General features: G+C 35.8%; 1 protein-coding gene across 2 annotated transcripts in view; it reads right to left on the bottom strand.

Moving 5' to 3' along the window:
• Window positions 1–18,982, bottom strand: part of Kcnn2 (potassium calcium-activated channel subfamily N member 2) — a 453,460-nt gene that overhangs the window by 249,233 nt on the left and 185,245 nt on the right. For both annotated transcript variants that reach the window (XM_074056970.1, XM_074056969.1), the window contains one exon: window positions 10,805–10,890. The gene's annotated coding sequence lies outside the window, so the exon portion shown is untranslated. The remainder of the gene's footprint in view (window positions 1–10,804; window positions 10,891–18,982) is intronic.

The following is an 18,982-nucleotide window of genomic DNA, read 5'->3' as shown; positions in this document are numbered from 1 at the left end:
ACAAAAAAAGGACGGGCCAGCAGTTCCATAGCTGAAACATTTTCCAGAAATTAAAATTCTAGAAAGAAATAATCATTATCACACAAATCCCTATAAAAATGATTCACCAGTAATGTAAGGAAAAGTATCTTCACCTGAAGTTCTGAAAAAGGATTTAATTCACTTTCATTTTTAGGACAATCGTAAGTTTTTGGAGCTTCATTTTGTTCTATCGTTTAACCTAATTAAATAATCAATATTATCTTAATTAAGAAAAGATTCTCTTTGAAATATTTTCAGAATATTTTGTCATATTAAAAATTCATTTTAATATTTTAAAACTATTAGGGGCACTAGATAGTGTCATGAAATTGACAATTTTTGAAAGTTAAAAAAACATAAAACTTGCAAAGAGAAAACATAAATGACAAATTTTATTAGTTAAAAAAGAAACCCATAATAGAAAGATTATATAAATCCAAGGCCACTTAAAAATCTGTATGAGACCACTGACGAATGGATTAAGAAAATGTGGTATCTATACACAATGGAATTTTATGCAGCCATGAAGAAGAACGAAATGTTATCATTCACCGGTAAATGGATGGAATTGGAGAACATCATTCCGAGTGAGGTTAGCCTGGCCCAAAAGACCAAAAATCGTATGTTCTCCCTCCTATGTGGACATTAGATCAAGGGCAAACACAACAATGGGATTGGACTTTGAGCACATGATAAAAGCGAGAGCACACAAGGGAGGGGTGAGGATAGGTAAGACACCTAAAAAACTAGCTAGCATTTGTTGCCCTCAACGCAGAGAACTAAAGCAAATACCTTAAAAGCAACTGAGGCCAATAGGAAAAGGGGACCAGGAACTAGAGAAAAGGTTAGATCAAAAAGAATTAACCTAGAAGGTAACACCCACGCACAGGAAATCAATGTGAGTCAATGCCCTGTATAGCTATCCTTATCTCAACCAGCAAAAACCCTTGTTCCTTCCTATTATGGCTTATACTCTCTCTACAACAAAATTAGAAGTAAGGGCAAAATAGTTTCTGCTAGGTATTGAGGGTGTTGGGGGGAGAGGGAGGGGGTGGAGTGGGTGGTAAGGGAGGGGGTGGGGGCAGGGGGGAGAAATGACCCAAGCCTTGTATGCACATATGAATAATAAAAGGAAAAAAAATCTGTGTGAGATCAACAATGTTCTGTAATTTCTGAACTCCTAGCAAAATAATCAAGAAGTAAATGTGTGAAAATCATGAATATACACTTTCCAAGAAAGTAACTAAGTGAGAAGTTCCAATCGCAATCCAGAAATGGAATAACATAAGGGAATTCTTGCTATTTCAATTTCAGGCATCATACTACTATTTGGCCAGTGTTCTTATTAAAAAATATTCCAACTCTAGATAGTTACTGCAGTTGAAATCATCATAATTTTATCTCAAAAATTAGATGGTTAAAGGTTTTACATTTTAAGCTGACTGATTTTTAAATTTGTTCATTTGAGAACACTTTCAAATTTGAAATGCAACTGCTAAACTTAGTTTCATCTTATTAATTTGGTTAATGGCATATCAAGATTTTCTCTTGTGCACCACACACCAATAAACTTTATATAAATCTATTTTGCTTACTTCACCTAACAGAACTTCTAAAGTAACTGAGCTATTCACCATCTTATTTTGAGGCTTATGATAAGAAGAGGCTCTACATTTATTTAATTTTTCTATTGAAACAGAACTTGATTTAATAAATTGAGAAAGATCATTTCAAGATTAGAATTCCATTGTTCCACATAATATACATGTGAACTTCAAATTCCTTAAATGAAAACGTATGCCCTTTTTTTATTCTTCCTCAAATCACAAGCATTTGTCACTAAGAATTCTAAGAAGAGGGATGTGACATCATAACCACCATGGTCTTTATTAGCATGTGTCTGGAACACAATAGCACTCAAACGTTTACTGAATGAGTGAATTACCTACTATGTTCCAAACACTCTGTGCCACATACGCTTCTCCTGTGTACTCAACATGTGTGCATATTGCATGTTTACTCTGCAATCTTGCAAATTAGGAACTATTACCTTCCTTTAAAGTGAGGAGAAAGGTGTGTGGAGTTTAATTTAAAACACTACTATACAGCCAAGAGTGAAAGGAATAGGATTCACATTTTTAATTTTTGGTTCCAAATTCCATTATTTTTCCACGATGCCCGCTACTAAAAGAAGCATGTACTTGTTAAGGTACTTTTGGCAATAATTCAACTAACTGAAAATTTCTGTCAGGTGCCAGGCGTGGTGATGAGTGCTCAGGAGGTCAGAGAGATGGCTGATTGCTCTGTTCCCCAAGGAGCTTATGATCTACTAAGGATATGTAATGATGTTATAATGGTTGTGGCCAGAATAAGGCAAGTGGAAGACTGTTATGTTATGGGTACTTCAGGGTCATGAATAAAGGAGAAATTCACTTCCAAGAGCAAAGGGACGAAGGGATGCTTCATGAATAGAAAGGAACTGGAGCCAAGCCTTGCAGAGTAAATACCACTTGCAAGGTAACATGTTTAGTAGAGGGAAAAGCAGAATGAGGAAAGGTTGTAGGAAATCAAGCAGGTTTATTATTCAAACTTACATTCAATCATTGATTCATTCAATTACTTATAGACTAAAAACTGGACAGAGAGCAGGTTGGACAAGGTCCCTGCAAAAAATAAAATTTATATTCAGCAGTTAAATGGGGGTAAAATACCAGAAAAATAAATGAACAAAAATTTCAGAGTATAATAAGTATGAATCAATTAAAACAGTGTTTTGGATTGAATGGTCAGGGAAACAAGTAGGTTAACACGAATGAAATCCAGTAGCATCTGCTCACACTAGACACTACTATATAGTTTGACCAAACAATCACTTTACATAGGATGGTTCAAAACCTTCCACTGTTAACACAACAACACAACGAGCATCTCTGAATAAACATCAGCTACTTAAAACATGATCCGCTACTTACAAAAATCATGGGGTTAGATCTCTAGATCTCTCCTCTTCTGACCTCAAGGGGTGTAGGCATGGTACACAGGTAACATAAACATCTGCTTGCAAAATTCTGCGTATCATTATGATCAGATCGAGGAAAATGTAACTGATTACTTTTTAAGTGTTGTGAAGATGCAGGACATGGACACTGTTAGCCACTGCCTTTAGAATATAAATCAGTAAACTGTGCTGCAGCAGATCTGGCAGTATTGATCAATGTCAAAAGTACTCATTATCACTGGACCCAACACTTAAAAAAAAAACACCCTTAAAAATAAAGAAAAAGCAAAAATAAAACACTCTTTAAAGGAGTCACATATGCTCAGCATTTTGAGAAAATTTCGTCTATGGTTTCTCTTGTTTTATACACACACTTTTGTGTATTCACCCACTCCACTATTCCTCCAATCCTTGGCCAAGTATTTCTTCAGGCATTTTAGTCCCATATTATTTTAAAAATAAATTACATGTTTTATTGGCTTACTTGTCACCAGTCTATGTCCCTTTTCAATTTATTTTGGTTTCAAATGAGCACAACTTAAGTTCTTGTTTTATGAAGTCTGAGATGATTACACTTTGGTCTTAGCATATTTGCGAATGTCTGATCTCATACTTGGGCTTAAATGCTAATATGGCCAGCTATAAGAATATGGGTTCAAGGAGAGTATGAGGGGAGGTGGGTTTGGTGGTGGTGAGAGGGTAGGAGGTGGGAAAGGGTGAAGGAGGATGAATATAGTAGAAATACTGTGTACGAATGTATGGAAATGGAAAAATGATGTCTGCTAAACTATTTCAGGAGTGAGGGCAGGGTGGGTGATGGAGAATGGTAGAGGGGGGTGAGTTCAAGTATGATATATTTGATACATTGTAAGAACTTTAGTAAATGCTACAATGAACCCCTCCCCCAGCACAACGATTAAAAAAACTCTTTTTCATAGACCAATACGTGACCAAAACTCCTAAACAATATACATCCCACCACCAAAAACTTAAATAAAAACCTGGATAAAATCATTTGATACCAGAGCCTGAAATTATATTCTACTTCATACTTCTTGTTGTGGATTAGTTTTATCACAATCTGATTCTTCCTTTTTTCCCCATTGAAGATGTTTCAGATTTCTTCTCTTTATCCTTGGTATTCTCAAATTTTATTTTTTTATGTTTTGATTCATTTGATAAATATTAATAAGCACCTATTATATGCCAAACATTGTTTTCTGTGCTGGGGATAAATCAGCAAACATGACAGAAAAAAAACGTGTCTTTTATTATGTATGTACTCACTTGCTTTTTTGTACTGGGGATTGAACTCAGGGACTTCAGCTTGCTAGGCAAGAGCTCTACCACTTGAGTCACAACCCTAATCCCTATTATTTAATCCACTGGCTACTTATAACTATTGTAGCATTTCATGCTGAAAATACAAATAATTTCTGTGGTGAATTCTTCTAGTCACCTTTTTTCTATTCTATGAGCTTAGAATGCTTAGATGACAATACTGAATATTCTCCACCCATCTTCTGTGTAACAGATATTCTGTCATTTTAAATCTCTGTCCTGTTCTCCATACTGGAGAAACCCTTGATTTGTCACTCATTAGCTGTGTCTAATCTGCCATTAAACTAATTAATGAGGTCTTTACATTTCTACCATCATATTTTAATTACAATTCTTCCCACAATAGCTTGCTTTTGATAGATACTGCATTCTCTCTTAAATACTATTTAAAGTTTCTTTAACATTTTTGATTATTCTAATGACTTTTTTTTTGGCTGGTACAAAGGCACTGTTGAAGTTGGTGATCTTCCGCATAGGGGACAAATTATTCTCCATTGCCTGGTCATCTCTGTGTTCTTGAGTCCCTATTTGCCTCTAGGGGATGCCTGCTTCTCTCTTGGATGGGTAATGCTTATGGGGACAAAACAGGGCATTGCAAGCCACATAATTTTATAACTAGTCTTCTGACTTCATGCTTCTCCTGGATATCACTGGCCTCCCAAATCCTACTTCTTGTGGCCTTACAAGCTATACTCAGCATTTGATCTAAATAAATTGTTACAGTCAATTAGTAAGAACCACTAGAGGGAAAAAACAGAAACTGTGTGGTTCTTGGACTTAGAAAACAAGCATCCTACAGCTGATTTCCACGTCCCCAAAAGCTCACCCATTCCTTGATTCACTGGCTTTGAGTGTGGAGCTCCCTGGGAATCACTCCCACACCGACAATGCCATTCTGTTCCTTGTGCAGTACCTTCCCTGTAGTATTGCTCTGCATGAAACAAACCCATCTGCCTTTTCCCACTAATTGCTCTCTTTCCACCACGAATGTTTTATTGTACAATTAAGATATATTATTAAAAAACTAACACTTTAAGCTATTTTAAGAGATTTGTAGGAAGTATATGCATGTGTTTAGTCATCCATTTTATCCAAATAGTTTCTGTTCATACACCGCTAAATTAATTCAACGAGAAAAACATTTTCTGAAAAATGGTTACTTTTACCCAGATTATGGAAAGGGAACGGTAATGAACATATACTCCATGAAACAATCATGTAGAAGGTAGGTAAAACAAATAGGGTTTTTATGTTTGTTTTTACCTAATTTTTCATCTTTTAGCTTCAAGTCATTTATTGAGTATTTTGCTTCCTGTTATTCTAGGCATAGGACTCTGAAATTCACACTTCTCTTTTGTCAGTAGTACTGTGAAGGCTTCCAAGAAGAGCACTGAGAGAGCTGAGATGGCTAGAGGAGAGAGAAGGTATGCTTTCTTTCTAGGCTACATCCCCTTTCCTGCTTTGTGTCCTTTTCTCACCATCACTCCACACTGTTTTACCTTAGCAATGGCTGACTGTTGCAACAGTGCAATTGATTTCAGTTTGCATTTTTTTTCAGCACTTATAGAACCAGCATCATTATATTCCATCATAGGTCCTAGCTGTGGCTGCCTGGTGCTCTGTCCTCAAAGGCCTGTGCCCCAGCCCCATGCAGTACCTTTATGGCTGAGTTCACAACACAGCTTAGTAGCCTTGCTCTCTCAGAAGTTTGGGTCCTAGCTCTTTGAGGCTCTTACCAAACATCTAGACTTAGAAAGTCTAACTTCTTCCTTTTGTTCCTTCCTCTTACAAATGTGAGAATCTTTGCGTTAACTTTAAAATTTCCACTTCCTGGCTTTCAAATGTTTGAATTCCATTCTGCCATTAAGACAATTGCTGTGGTTTCTAACTGGATTCTGAGTAATATACTTCTCTATTAATAATGGCTGTCTTTGAGTGTCTAAGGAGACTCCTTTCAAAAGGATGTCAAAAGATGCCATTAGTTGGGTGTGGCATGTAATACCAGCTACTCGGAAGGCAGAGATCAGGAGGATCACAGTTCAAGGCCAGCCAGGCAAAAAGTTAACACGACCCCATCTCAACAGCAACAAAAAGAGCCAGGTAAGTTGGCATATCCCTATGATCCCCTGCTATGCAGGTAGCAGAAGAAAGAAAATTGTAGTCCAGAACAGTCTGGGGAAAAGTGTGAGACCCTATTTCAAAAATAATCAAAGCAAAAAGGGATGGGGATGTGGCTCAGTGACAGCAAGTATAGCAAGTATGAAGCCTTGAGTTCAAATTCCAGTGCCACCAAAAAATAAACAAGTATGTCATTAATTTCATAACAAATGAAAATTATCATTACATATTATTCACGTTTTATTAAATTATTTTAAAACATTGTCAAAGCAAAAAGGGCATAACCCTCCTTCTTTCTCATAATTTCAAAGCATTTCAATCAAGACAATTTTGGAAGGGTAAATACATTTCTATGGGATTATTTTCCAAATAATGGCTTTTTTGGAAGCCATTTTTTTTTTTTGGAAGCTGAAAATTCCAGAATCCACACCGTATATCTTTGAAAACCTTTTTCCTCCAATGTACTGACTAACCACGGGTTACTTTTCAGTTCACATCTATAATTCTGGTAATGTTAATTAAGGGATGCTATCAATTGAAGTATAATTGTGCCCAGGTATTTACATTTCTGTAACACTTGACCTAAATTGTACTTCTTTTAAGTATGCAGCAAAGAGAACAAAAGTGATAGGATATTTATTAAGTCTATGTTTAATTTTTGTAGACAATCAATGAATGGCACTGACTCTTGGTAGCCAGGAAGATGGAAAGCATGAAGGCAGACGGGGCCTCAGTACAGATCACGAGGCCGGGCACTCATCCCGCTGCCCTTAGTGATTAAATGTTTGGATCCAAATATGTAGCTCATTCTCAGTTTTAATAATCAAAACCTCCAGATGAAATATGACACAACGTCCACAAGATCTGGGCTTTTTCAAAGTTGACCTCCAGCAATTACCACGTAAATATGCAGTATTTGAGATCAGGATCACTTGCTTCACCAAAAGTCTAAAGCAAGGTTTCTAACATTAACATTAATGTCACTCAGACTTGACAACCATGAGAATATGGGTAAGAAGTTGCGCTCTACAGGATATTAACTGAAGAGCCTTACGTATCACTGCCAGGACTCTAAATGCACTAACTGATGACTGAGAAGCTGAACTGGAGCCAGAGTGTGAAAGAATTACCCTTAATCTGCCAACACAATGAATTTACCACCAGGGTGAGCTACCCTGCCATCTCTTCGAGTGATTGCTCTACATATATACAAGAACCTGAATGCAGACTCCTCACAGATACTGCTTGTAGACTGGGCACGTGAAAGAGAACGTCTGTCTGCTCCATATTGAAACACTTGAGTAATGTGCCCTCAAAGAGTTCTTAAGAACTTTATCTTTAAAAATGTTTCTTCTTTCCAAGCATGAACAATTTTTTTTTTGTTACTGTTGTTCAGGCCAAACCAAGAAGTAATTTTGTCAACCTAAGATTCAGTTCTTCAAGGACCTCAAAGAGAAATTCCAAAAAGACCATCTCCCTAAAAATTATTCTTTAAAGCTTATCGTAAGTTATTTAAGAAGCAGACATTGTAACATATTTTAAATTGCAGGTTTATTTACTTATTTATTTTATTTTATTATTCTTTTATTCACATGTGCATACATTGTTTGGGTCATTTCTCCCCGCTGACCCCCTCATCCTCCTCTCCCCCCTTACCCCCTCTGTTCCAGGCAGGTCCTGTTCTGCCTTTATCACTAGTTTTGTTGAAGAAAAGAGACAAGCCTAATAAGGAAGACAAAGTGTTTTTGCTAGTTGAGTTGAGGATAGCTATACAGAAATATTCCTAGCATTGCTTTCATGTACATGTGTTATGACCCATGTTGATTCATCTCTAACTGATCTTTACCCTGGTTACTGATCCACTTCTCATGATAACCTCTGTTGCTTTAAGGTTTCTGTATTAGCTCCTTTGGAGTGGGGACATAAAACGCTTTCATGTTTTGGGTTTTCTACCTATTTCTATATTACCCAAATGTGCTCTCCCCTTGTCATGTGGTCCCAGTCCAACCACATTGCTGCATTTGCCCTAGATCTAAAGTCCGCAAATAAGGGAGAACATATGATTTTTGGTCTTCTAGTTTGGCTGACCTCGCTCAGAATGATGTTCTCTAGTTCCATCCATTTACCTACAAACGATAAGATTTCATTCCTCTTCATGGCTGAGTTAAATTCCATTGTGTACAAGTACCACATTTTCTTGATCCATTCATCAATAGTGGGGCATCTTGGTTGTTTCCATAACTTGGCTATTGTGAATAGCACTGAAATAAACATGGCTGTGCAGGTGCCTCTGGAGTAATCTGTGTTGCATTCCTTTGGGTATATCCCCAGGAGTGGGATTGCTGGATCATATGGTGGGTCTATGTTTAGATTTTTAAGAAGACTCCATATTTTTTTCCAGAGTGGTTGCACCAGCTTGCATTCCCACCAGCAGTGGATTAGGGTTCCTTTTTCCCCGAATCCTTGCCAACACAAGTTGATGGTGGTGTTTTTGATGATGGCTATTCTAACAGGGGTGAGGTGGAATCTTAGTGTGGTTTTGATTTGCATTTCCTTTATGGCTAGAGATGGTGAGCATTTTTTCATGTATTTTTTGGCCATTTGAATTTCTTCTTTTGAGAAAGTTCTGTTAAGTTCAGTTGTCCATTTTTTAATTGGTTCATTGATTTTAGGAGAGTTTAGTTTCTTAAGTTCCCTATATATTCTGGTTATTCATCCTTTGTCTGATGTGTAGCTGGCAAATATTTTCTCCTACTCTGTGGATGGTCTCTTTAGTTTAGAGACCATTTCGTTGGTTGTGCAGAAGCTTTTTATTTTATGAAGTCCCATTTGTCCATTCTTTCTCTTAGTTGCTGGGCTGCTGGGGTTGTATTGATGAAGTCTTTGCCTGTACCTGTTAGTTCCAGAGTGTTTCCTGCTCCTTCTTGTAGTAACTTCAGAGTCAGGTCTGATATTAAGGTACTTGATCCATTTTGAGTTGATACTAGTATAGGGTGATGAACATGGGTCTAGCTTCAGTTTCTTGAAGATGAATAACCCAGCAACATTTGTTGAAGAGGCTGTCTTTTCTCTATCATATGTTTTTGGCATCTTTGTCAAAAATGAGGTGGGTACAGTTATGTGGATTCATATCTGGATCTTCTATTCTGTTCCACTGGTCTTCATGTCTGTTTTTATGCCAGTACCATGCTGTTTTTATTGCTATTGCTTTGTAATATAGTTTGAAGTCAAATCACTCTCTTCTGGTAAGAATAGACCTAAGATATTATTGTCCTGTAATTTTGCCAGACCCATACATTAATTTGGGAAAAATTAACATTTCCATCTAAGAATTTAGGATGCCTCATGAGTTTTCAAATGAACTTAAGTTTTTTTTCTTTATTTGCACATTGAGATAGAACACAAATCAATCTTGCCACTGTGGAACACTGTTACTGTCATTTCAGTCCAGTAATGAATCTATTCATGGTTTCAGAGGCAAATGTACCCCCAAAGCATTCTGGGAAAGGACTTCAAACAATTGGTACTTTTTTTTCTCCTTGATGGTATATCCTGCCCATGTGGCCCCTTCTGTTCTGGTAGTTTCAAGTGACAATCATGTCAATCAGGTTTTTGGCAGCCTACATTACCTATGTCTAGGTACACTACACAGATAGTCACAGACGCTGACTAGCTCCTTAGATTTCTCTCCTCTTTTAATTTCTTACTTAATGTTTTCAAAAGAAAACCCAACAGAACTTGTAAACTACTATTGTGCTTTGCCTTACATATACTTACACTGAAGTATTAAATGCTTATCTGGCTACCAAATAGCAAGAAATACAGGGAGGGAAAATAAGTAAATCTCTGAACCATATCACACGCTATGCACAGTGCCTAGTTTTAACCTCACCAAGGCTAACAGAATCATCCTCAGTTTCAGATGAGAAATAAGGGTAACAAAACCCAAGAAGTGTTTGAGAACACAGGTTGATTAAAAGCAGAGATCAAGCTACAACATATGTCCTGAAACCTAATCATAGCAAAATGCTGCTTGTCCTCATAAGCCATCCTTAAAATTTAAATGAAAATACATTTACTTACTCAAGAAATCTTTTTGAGCACCTATTACATTTTCTTTGTATAATGATGGTTGGTTAATGAGAGACAGGCAGTTAATGACTGAGAAAACATGAGTCAAGCCACTAAGCTAAAAGAGTTGAAACCATATGCAGAAAAGAGAGTTTAATTACAGAAATTCAGCTGACCTAACTTTAGCATTTTTCAACAAAATCACTGTTTTACATTATAAATAAATGTGTGTATTTCTCTGCTATTTTTACTCACCACTATTGCTTACATCCCACTCCATTCCTTGGGTTCACTTTTTCTCTTGCTGGAGTCCATCCTTTTGTAGCTGTCTCAGCAAGAATCTGTAAGAGGTAGATTCTTTGAGCCTTTGTTCAAAACTTTCAACATTTTCTACTCACTTTTGAATGATGATTTAGTAATGGTCAGTTCTTATTCCTTAGAATTTAAATATTTTATTTCATTATCTTCTGGTATGTATAGGGATGATTTTAAAACTGTACAGTGGCTCATGCCTGTCATCCCAGCTACAAGGGAGGCATAAATAAGAAGGATCATGCCCAGGCTACTCCAGGCAAAAACACAAGACCCTATATGAAAAATAACTAAAGGAAAATGGGCTGGGAACGTGACTCAAGTGGTAGAGCCCCTGCCTAGCAAATGAAAGGCCCTGAGGAGTTCAAATCCCAGTACTACAAAGAAAACCTCAACAATTGAATTAATTATTGCTACTTTGAAGGGAATATTCAAAATAATTCCTAAATTACCTCAATTTTTGCCTGACTTACTCTACACAGAGCTGTGTCATTCTTGTACTGTACAAGGAAATATGGCTAAGAACCCACTTGTGTAATTAAAGAAAAGCTGTCAGAGGGCATTGTTTTCTGTCCACATAAAAGACTCTTGTAGGGCATGGTGACGTATCATGTATATAACATTGAATTTTCTCAGTTTCTCATTTTCACCAACTGCATTGCTTCCTAAGGATCTGTTTTTCTTCAACTCAGAAGAAACTGTTGAATTTCCTATTTGGGAATACATACAAGGCATGTATTGGATCTTCTCATCTGGGTAATTAACTTTAGTTCTGTTTTTTATAAGTTATGGTGTTTTGTTCTGACTCTTCTAGCTTATTAATTATCTCTTTAGCTATGTTTGTCTATTAAAAAGACCAATATTTTCAGTGCCAAGATATCTTATTGTTGCTTTTTCATTTCCCCTGTTAATTGAATTTCATTTGTCTGTTTTATTTCATAATTCATTTTTTTCTATGAATGTTTACTTATTCCTGTATCTGTTTTAGGATTTCAAAATTTCTTAAAGACATTGCATTAACATCTGCATTTCTTTGGATGATAACTCGCCTGTTATTAAATTTACCAGCAAATTTTTATGAAGTTTTGTTTTCATCTTCTTATGCCAATTTTTTTTCTTTTTCTCTTCTTTTTCACAGTGTCATGGTAAGGAAGCATCTGGATATGTTAAACATACATTTTAAAATATTTCTAGCATTTTTATGTTGGGGTGTTGAAAGAGGTGGTTAATTCATCAATCGGCAATACTATTTGAAGTAAGAATTTCAAGTTAACATTTCTAATGCATTATTTGATAAACCAAGAAGGATTCAAAAATATTTTATAAATTTTGTTTGTAAAGTTAGCATTCAGAACTTTTCTGTGCATTTCTAATTACACAGACTAGACATGAACAACCTGGAACTCACATTCCTTATCCAACCTGCTACCTGTCTTTTTATAGGGCTCAGCAGGTAAGAATTCTTTTATATATTTTGAAAGGATTACAAAACAACCAACCATAAAAAGGAAAACAAACAAAAAAATCAACAGAGACCTATTTGTGGCCCAAAAAGCTTAAAATATTTACTACTTGCCTCTTTACAGAAAATCTTTTTTGACACCTAACACAGTCTATCTTTAGATGTCAACTGATGGAATTTATTTTCTCATATTTTAATAGACTGCATTTTAGAGTAGTCTTAGGTTCAGAATAAAATTGAGAGGAAGATAACCTCTGCATGAACACACACACACTTTCCCAGCCTCACCACCTTGCTACATTCCTTACAACAGATGAACTTACACTTACTGTTCACTATCACCAAAAGTCTATAGCTGACACAAGGATCTACTTTTGGTGTTGTAAATCCTATGGGTTTGGGAGTATATATTATGACACGTACCCATCATTATACCATCAAAGACAGTAATTTCACTGCCTTAAAAATCCTCCATGCTTTGCCTAACATTTGTCTCTTTCTCCAACCCTAACAATCACCGATCTTTTTATTCCCTCCATAGTTTTACCTTTTCCATAATGTCACATGGCTGAATTATATAATATATAGCTTTTCAAATTGGGTTCTTTAATTTAGTAATATGCAGTTGTTCCTCCCATGTCCTAACTTGTTCTTGCACTTTCACCTACTGAAAGACATCTTAGTTGCTTCCAAGTTTTGGCAGTTATGAACAAAACTCCCTAAACATCCATGTTCAGGTTTTTCTGCGAACAGAAGTTTTCACATTCTTTGGATAAATACCAGAGTGCAATTGCTGGGCCACATGGTAAGACTATGCTACATTTGTATGAAACTGCTCATTTGTTTTTCCAAAGTGGCTGTGCCATCACACACTCCTGCAAGTAATGAATAAGATTTCTTGTTGCTCCATGTCTTGGTCACCATTTCATATTGTCAATGTCTGGCTTTTATCCATTCCCACAGATATGCATCACTATGTCAATGTTTTAATTTGCATTTCCCTGATGACATATGGTGTGGAGCAGTTTTTCATTGCAGTTGTATCAGAAAGAAATTAACTTCTCTATATTAACTTTATATCCTGAAATCTCATCATAACTGCTTTTTAGCTCCATAGGTTTGTTTTTGGTTTTGTTTAAGCTGATTCTTGTGGATTAACTGCATAGATGACTACATTATCTATAAGGAAAGACAATTTAAACTTCTTCCTTCACAAACTGTAGCTTCTTATTTCCCTATCACATGAGCAAGCAATTTGAGTACAGTTTTAAAAGGGGATAAAGAGAGGGGACATTGTCGTCTTGTTTCTGATTTTAGTGGGAAAACTATGAATTTGGTGTTAACTGCAGGTTTTCTGTGGTTAGTCTTATCAAGTTGAGGTGGTTCCTGTCTATTACTAGTTTACTGGAAGTTATTAATCATTAAAATTAATGTCATATTTTGTCAAATGCTTCTTAAGTACCTATCATGATGACTTTTTCCTGCATGAATCATAATTTTACTTTAAAAAACTGGAAATAAAGCTCAGCTATTTGTCTTATATATAATGACCTCAGATAATTCTAATTCACATGGTCTGAAGACTACACTGAGATACCCTGTTTAAAGTTATCTAGCTTCAGGTACAATGCCTTGAGATCCACTAACATAGGTTTTCTCAAAGTGTAAATAAGTGACTCTAATCAACTGACCATGCAGAATTGCCATTGATTTCAGAGTCCTGTGCAAATTTCAGCTCTCTTCAATAGTAGCCCAACCCCAATATGGAGGACTCTCCCCACTCCTCTTACAAGGACATGGCAGATAGAAAAATACCAAGGGCCTGGTGAAATGCTGAGGTGAGGCAAGGGGAGGGAATAGGGCATACAGAATGCAGAAGTAAAAACCAAGCATGTGAAATGTCCCCACAAGGTTCATAATTCAAACCATGATCCAAGGAAGAGGACCCCAAAAGGAGACAGCCAATCTAAAGTAGCCTAACCCGCAGGGGGAGAGGAAGAGAAATGACCCAAACATTGTATGCACATATGAATAAAATTTTAAAAATAAATAAATAAAGTAGTCTAACCCAAGGTATAATAAAAGCTACCTCAGTCCTGTCTCAGCCCTATGCTCCCTTGTCAAGCTGCTCACTATTTTACTTTAATAAATCTGTGTTTCTTATTCTCCCATATCCATAAATTCTTTTACCAACCTACAGCTCCAAAATCCACTACATCAAATACCATTTAGAAGTGTAATCTTCTTCCTCAGATCAAAATGAGAAAATGAACTTCCCTGCTGCTTTCCATTTTTCTCAAATAATTGAAATTCCAGAATTTTTTTTATTTCTTGGTGTAGTAGTGATTGGTTTGATGAGAGAAATAGGAAAATATTCATCGAAACAAAAGTGAGTCATTAAATTTAAAAAAATTGAAAACCATACAGAGAATCCTAGTTGAAGTCATCAGATTTTTTTTTTCAGTAAAACAAGTGAGTTTATACTAGACATTTTAAAATGCTGCATTTGTCCCTAAGGATAGTTTGGATAACCGACTTATTAGTTTAAAAAGTGCTTCTAATTCTAGGTGGTGAAACACTAAAACTTATTTATTTCTTAACCTTGTTCTGGGTAGTAAAAATTGCCAAAATTTTTTGTCCCAATCAAGCATGCTCAAAGGCAAATTTGCATCCACTTTCTACAATAAAGGTGCAAAAGAGCTTCTGAAATTATTTATAGAGCTAGTTTCCGAATGATGTCAAGACCACAGGTGACTTTCGGTCTGTGATGAGAGCACAATCTGTTCTCCCATCTTGTCTCTTTGCAGAGTCGGGGGGTCCAGGACTAATCAATGTGAAATGCATGGTAGAAATTTCAACGTGCAGAGAGAGTGGTTCAAGGCAAAGGACTTTTGACTTACAACACTTTGGGGTCTTGGGTTCTTACCTGCCTTGCTGATTTTACAATGGCAATGAGACTGGACTGTTTTTTAAAGTCTGAAGACAAGCAAGATCTCCTTCTGTCTTAGAGTGTGAGCCCATAATCATGCTGAAAGGGTTTTTGTTATTAAGCATAAGGAATTGTTTCACGATGAAGAAAAGTAACTCTCCCTCGCAATTCTTTATTCAGCTATTGGTTTCTTTCTCCCAGATGAATACAAAGTACATTTTCTACTTTAAAATCACCCTTTAGAAATTTTCTTCTTATTCACTGTGGCAGCAGAGATTAAAAAAAAAAAAGTGATTGTCGTTTCTATCCTGAGCCTCGGATCCTGGTTACAGCTGACAAATCTGTATTCTAGTAGGAACAAAAATCTTAAAGATTGCTATCTTTCTGGCTTCCTATACAATACACAGACAAACCGTGAAACAAGCCCTGTTGAGAAATGGAAATATTTCATTAAATCTATCCAAGTTATACTCTTGGCAGAGTAAAATCTTTCTGTCACCAAACCAGTACATTCCTCTTCTCTCCTAAGTCCTTGGTTACGTGGAGGTGATAAGTAAATGATTTTTCTGATCTTGGTTCCAAATGAATAATATCCATATTCATTTGGATATTATTCATTTGGAACCAAATATGCCATCTGTTCCTTGTTACCAAAACCATGTGGCTGTAACTTAAAAGTTAGTTGTTTGTTGCCTTACTAAATGACTCCTTTTGATTGACATTGAATTTGCTTTTAAAATTGTCCCTCAGACAAAACATTTTAGAATTACTATTAGTTTTTTTTAAAAGATATTGGAGGATGGAAACACAGTCAATTTGTCCTAATTACAAGTGCTGATTTTGTATCATTTATCCATTTTCATTGTTTCATTCTTTGAAAGCAAATAAACAAGTCTATGGGGGAGCCCAAAAGAACACGGTGATGGGCCCTTGAACACCTGTGCTGCTGTATCTGTCCTGAGGCCACTGACTTTCCCCTTTTTTTGTCAGCTTCCTATTTCAGTTTCACTAGAGATTTTGAAATGCCTGTGCTTTCTCAACTCATTGTCTAGTACCAAGAGTGTAATATCCTTTCTGACTGGAGCAGAATTTAGCTTCATTACCAGTTGCTCATTAGTCGTTTGTTTGCTTGATTTGAAAACAGTATTATCTGAGACAGAAGTGGACAAATTTGGCCCATAGGACAAGGGTAGCCTATCACTGTTTATAAACCAAGTTATACAAGCATGCTCATTTTTTATACTATGTGTTCATGGCTGTTTTCATGCTACATGGCAGATTTGAGTAATTACAGCAGAGACCATATGGCATACAAAGTGTAAGATATTTACACTTCTGTAGGAAAGTTTGCTGAACTCTGGTCTAGCGTGCTGACACTATTTGTTTAGGACTTTCTCCTACATTATATAATCTTTCTATGGCTCAACCTTCTTATCTGTAAACTGGGGACAGAAGTAGAACCTATCTCACAAGGTTCTTGTAAGGATGGAATTAGAAAATGCATGTGAAGCACTTAGCACAGAGTCCAGGGAAACACTCAGTAGGAGTGAATTCTGGTAGGACTTGAAGTCTTGTTTGAAGTTATCAGTGTTAAGTCCTTTGAAGCAGTTGAATATAAAGAATGGAAGTTTCAACTCTAGGTTCAATCAATATGGTACAAGTTACTACTTGTACTGTCTTAAGCAATTTAATGTACTTTTATGTTCTTCTCTCTATAATGGGAATAATGAAAACCACCATGGAGACAAAAGGAAATTCTTAGAACTTCCAGTGAAGATCAATATCTATGTTACAAGTTAAAATACAATAGATTGTGGATTACAATAGACTAAAATTTCTGGGAGATAAAAAGAAGTGAAATGCTTTCAACGTGGATGAAAGTGACTTTTAACCTGAATTCTCCACTTAGCTAAACTTTCAACTAAATGTAAGTATAGATGAAGATATTTTAGAAATGCAAATTATAAATCACAAAAACAAAACATAACAAAAAACTTCCTGTAAACACTTCTTTGGCAATTCATTGACAGATGTGCATGAAAAAAAAAAAAGAAGTGATATAAGAAAGAGCTCCATGTGTTATTTGGTAGGATTCTGGGAAGAAGATGACATGTATAGATTTTTAAATCTCACAGTATCCCCCCTCCTCCCTTTACAGCAAGAGCAAAGAACATAAATTAAACAAAATCTATAGGCAACATTTACAACAAGTCTTGGTAAAAGTAGGTTACTCAATGTCAAGAAGTATGAGTAGATGGGGAAGAGCTATTGAAACAGCAAGACTTGAATGTTCTCAACAATGATGACAAAGAAATTTGTGGGAGCTAGGGACCTAAATACTTACAAATTTGCTATTGGTTTCCTACTCTAAAATCATAGCTCTCTTTGTCTCCCTCTACTTCCCACCCCATCATCTAATTTAAATTATTATCATTTCTCTCCAAGCACTATCTCAAAGGCAATTAATAACATTTACTACTTTTTGTATGCTTGCCCAATTCCTCCCATTAGTTGGTTGTGTTGTATATATATTTTAGGGCATAGAGTCTTACTTCAAGGACATTGGTACAATTTATTGTCTAACTCAGACAAATTTTGAGAGTGAAAGTGGCCACTATTAATTAGGCTAAGACAAGAGGTATCAACTTGATCTATTTGCAACTTGGACAGGTGACCATATTATTTATTGCAGTAGTTTAGTCTCCATGCTAAAGGTAAATATATATTTAATGCTTACCACTTGTCCTTACATTAATGTCCCAGTATTTTTGCTTGGCCTTCTGCAGTCTACTGTTTTATGGATTGTGCAGGAAGAGCTCAGGGATGACCTGGAGTTCTTGCAGGGTTTTTTGGGCTTTAGATCAAAATTTCAATTAGACTGAAGATAAAATATGATTTGTATTTATATAACAACTTTATTTAGATATAACTTACCCATTCAAAGTATATGATTAATTGGTTTTTAGTATATTCACAAGCTTGTTCAACTATCACCATAATCAATTTTAGAACATCTTTACTATCACATAAGAAACTCCATCACCATTACCATCACTACCCTTTCCTCCTAACCCCTCTAGCCCTAGGCTGCACTAATTCACTTTCTATCTTATACAAGGCATCTTTCACAAGTAGAATCATGCACTATACTGTCTTTTTTGACTGGTTTCTTTCACTGAACACAGTGTTTTTAAGGTTAGCAGTATTATAGCATGCATTGGTATTTCACTTCTTTTTATGGCCAAATATTCCATTATATACAGAGAATGAGAAAAATAAGATTAATACTTGAACTCCAAAAAGTTTTTAAGTGGAACTTTTCATCACTAGCATAATAACTGACATAATTATCATATGAAGTATAATATGTATAGCAAACAAGCTTAAATACATTAATATAATATCTACTTCATATTTTAACAGTATAAGGTATTTTATATTTCATTTAATATAAAATAAATATTTAATACTGATTTTAATAGAAGGTCAACATTTAGTTGAATTAACATGTTAGGCAGTTCATGAAACCAACCACAAATAGTCATGAAAATGAGGTGTAATGAGCCCTGACAGCTGTTTGCAGATATAGTCAAGTGAGAGAAAAGGAAATTAGTTTTCCTGACTACACAGAGAACAATCCTCTGAAGAAAGTTATCTTTCACTGAAACCTTAAACACTCTGGTTTTATTAGAGAAAATCTTACGATCAGTGAACCCAGTTATGAGCTGCT

This window comes from Castor canadensis, chromosome 16 (assembly GCF_047511655.1).
Source record: "Castor canadensis chromosome 16, mCasCan1.hap1v2, whole genome shotgun sequence".
NCBI classification, from domain to species: Eukaryota; Metazoa; Chordata; class Mammalia; order Rodentia; family Castoridae; genus Castor; species Castor canadensis.
The sequence above is the reverse complement of the archived record's forward strand: the minus strand, read 5'-3'. Positions and strand labels throughout refer to the sequence as shown.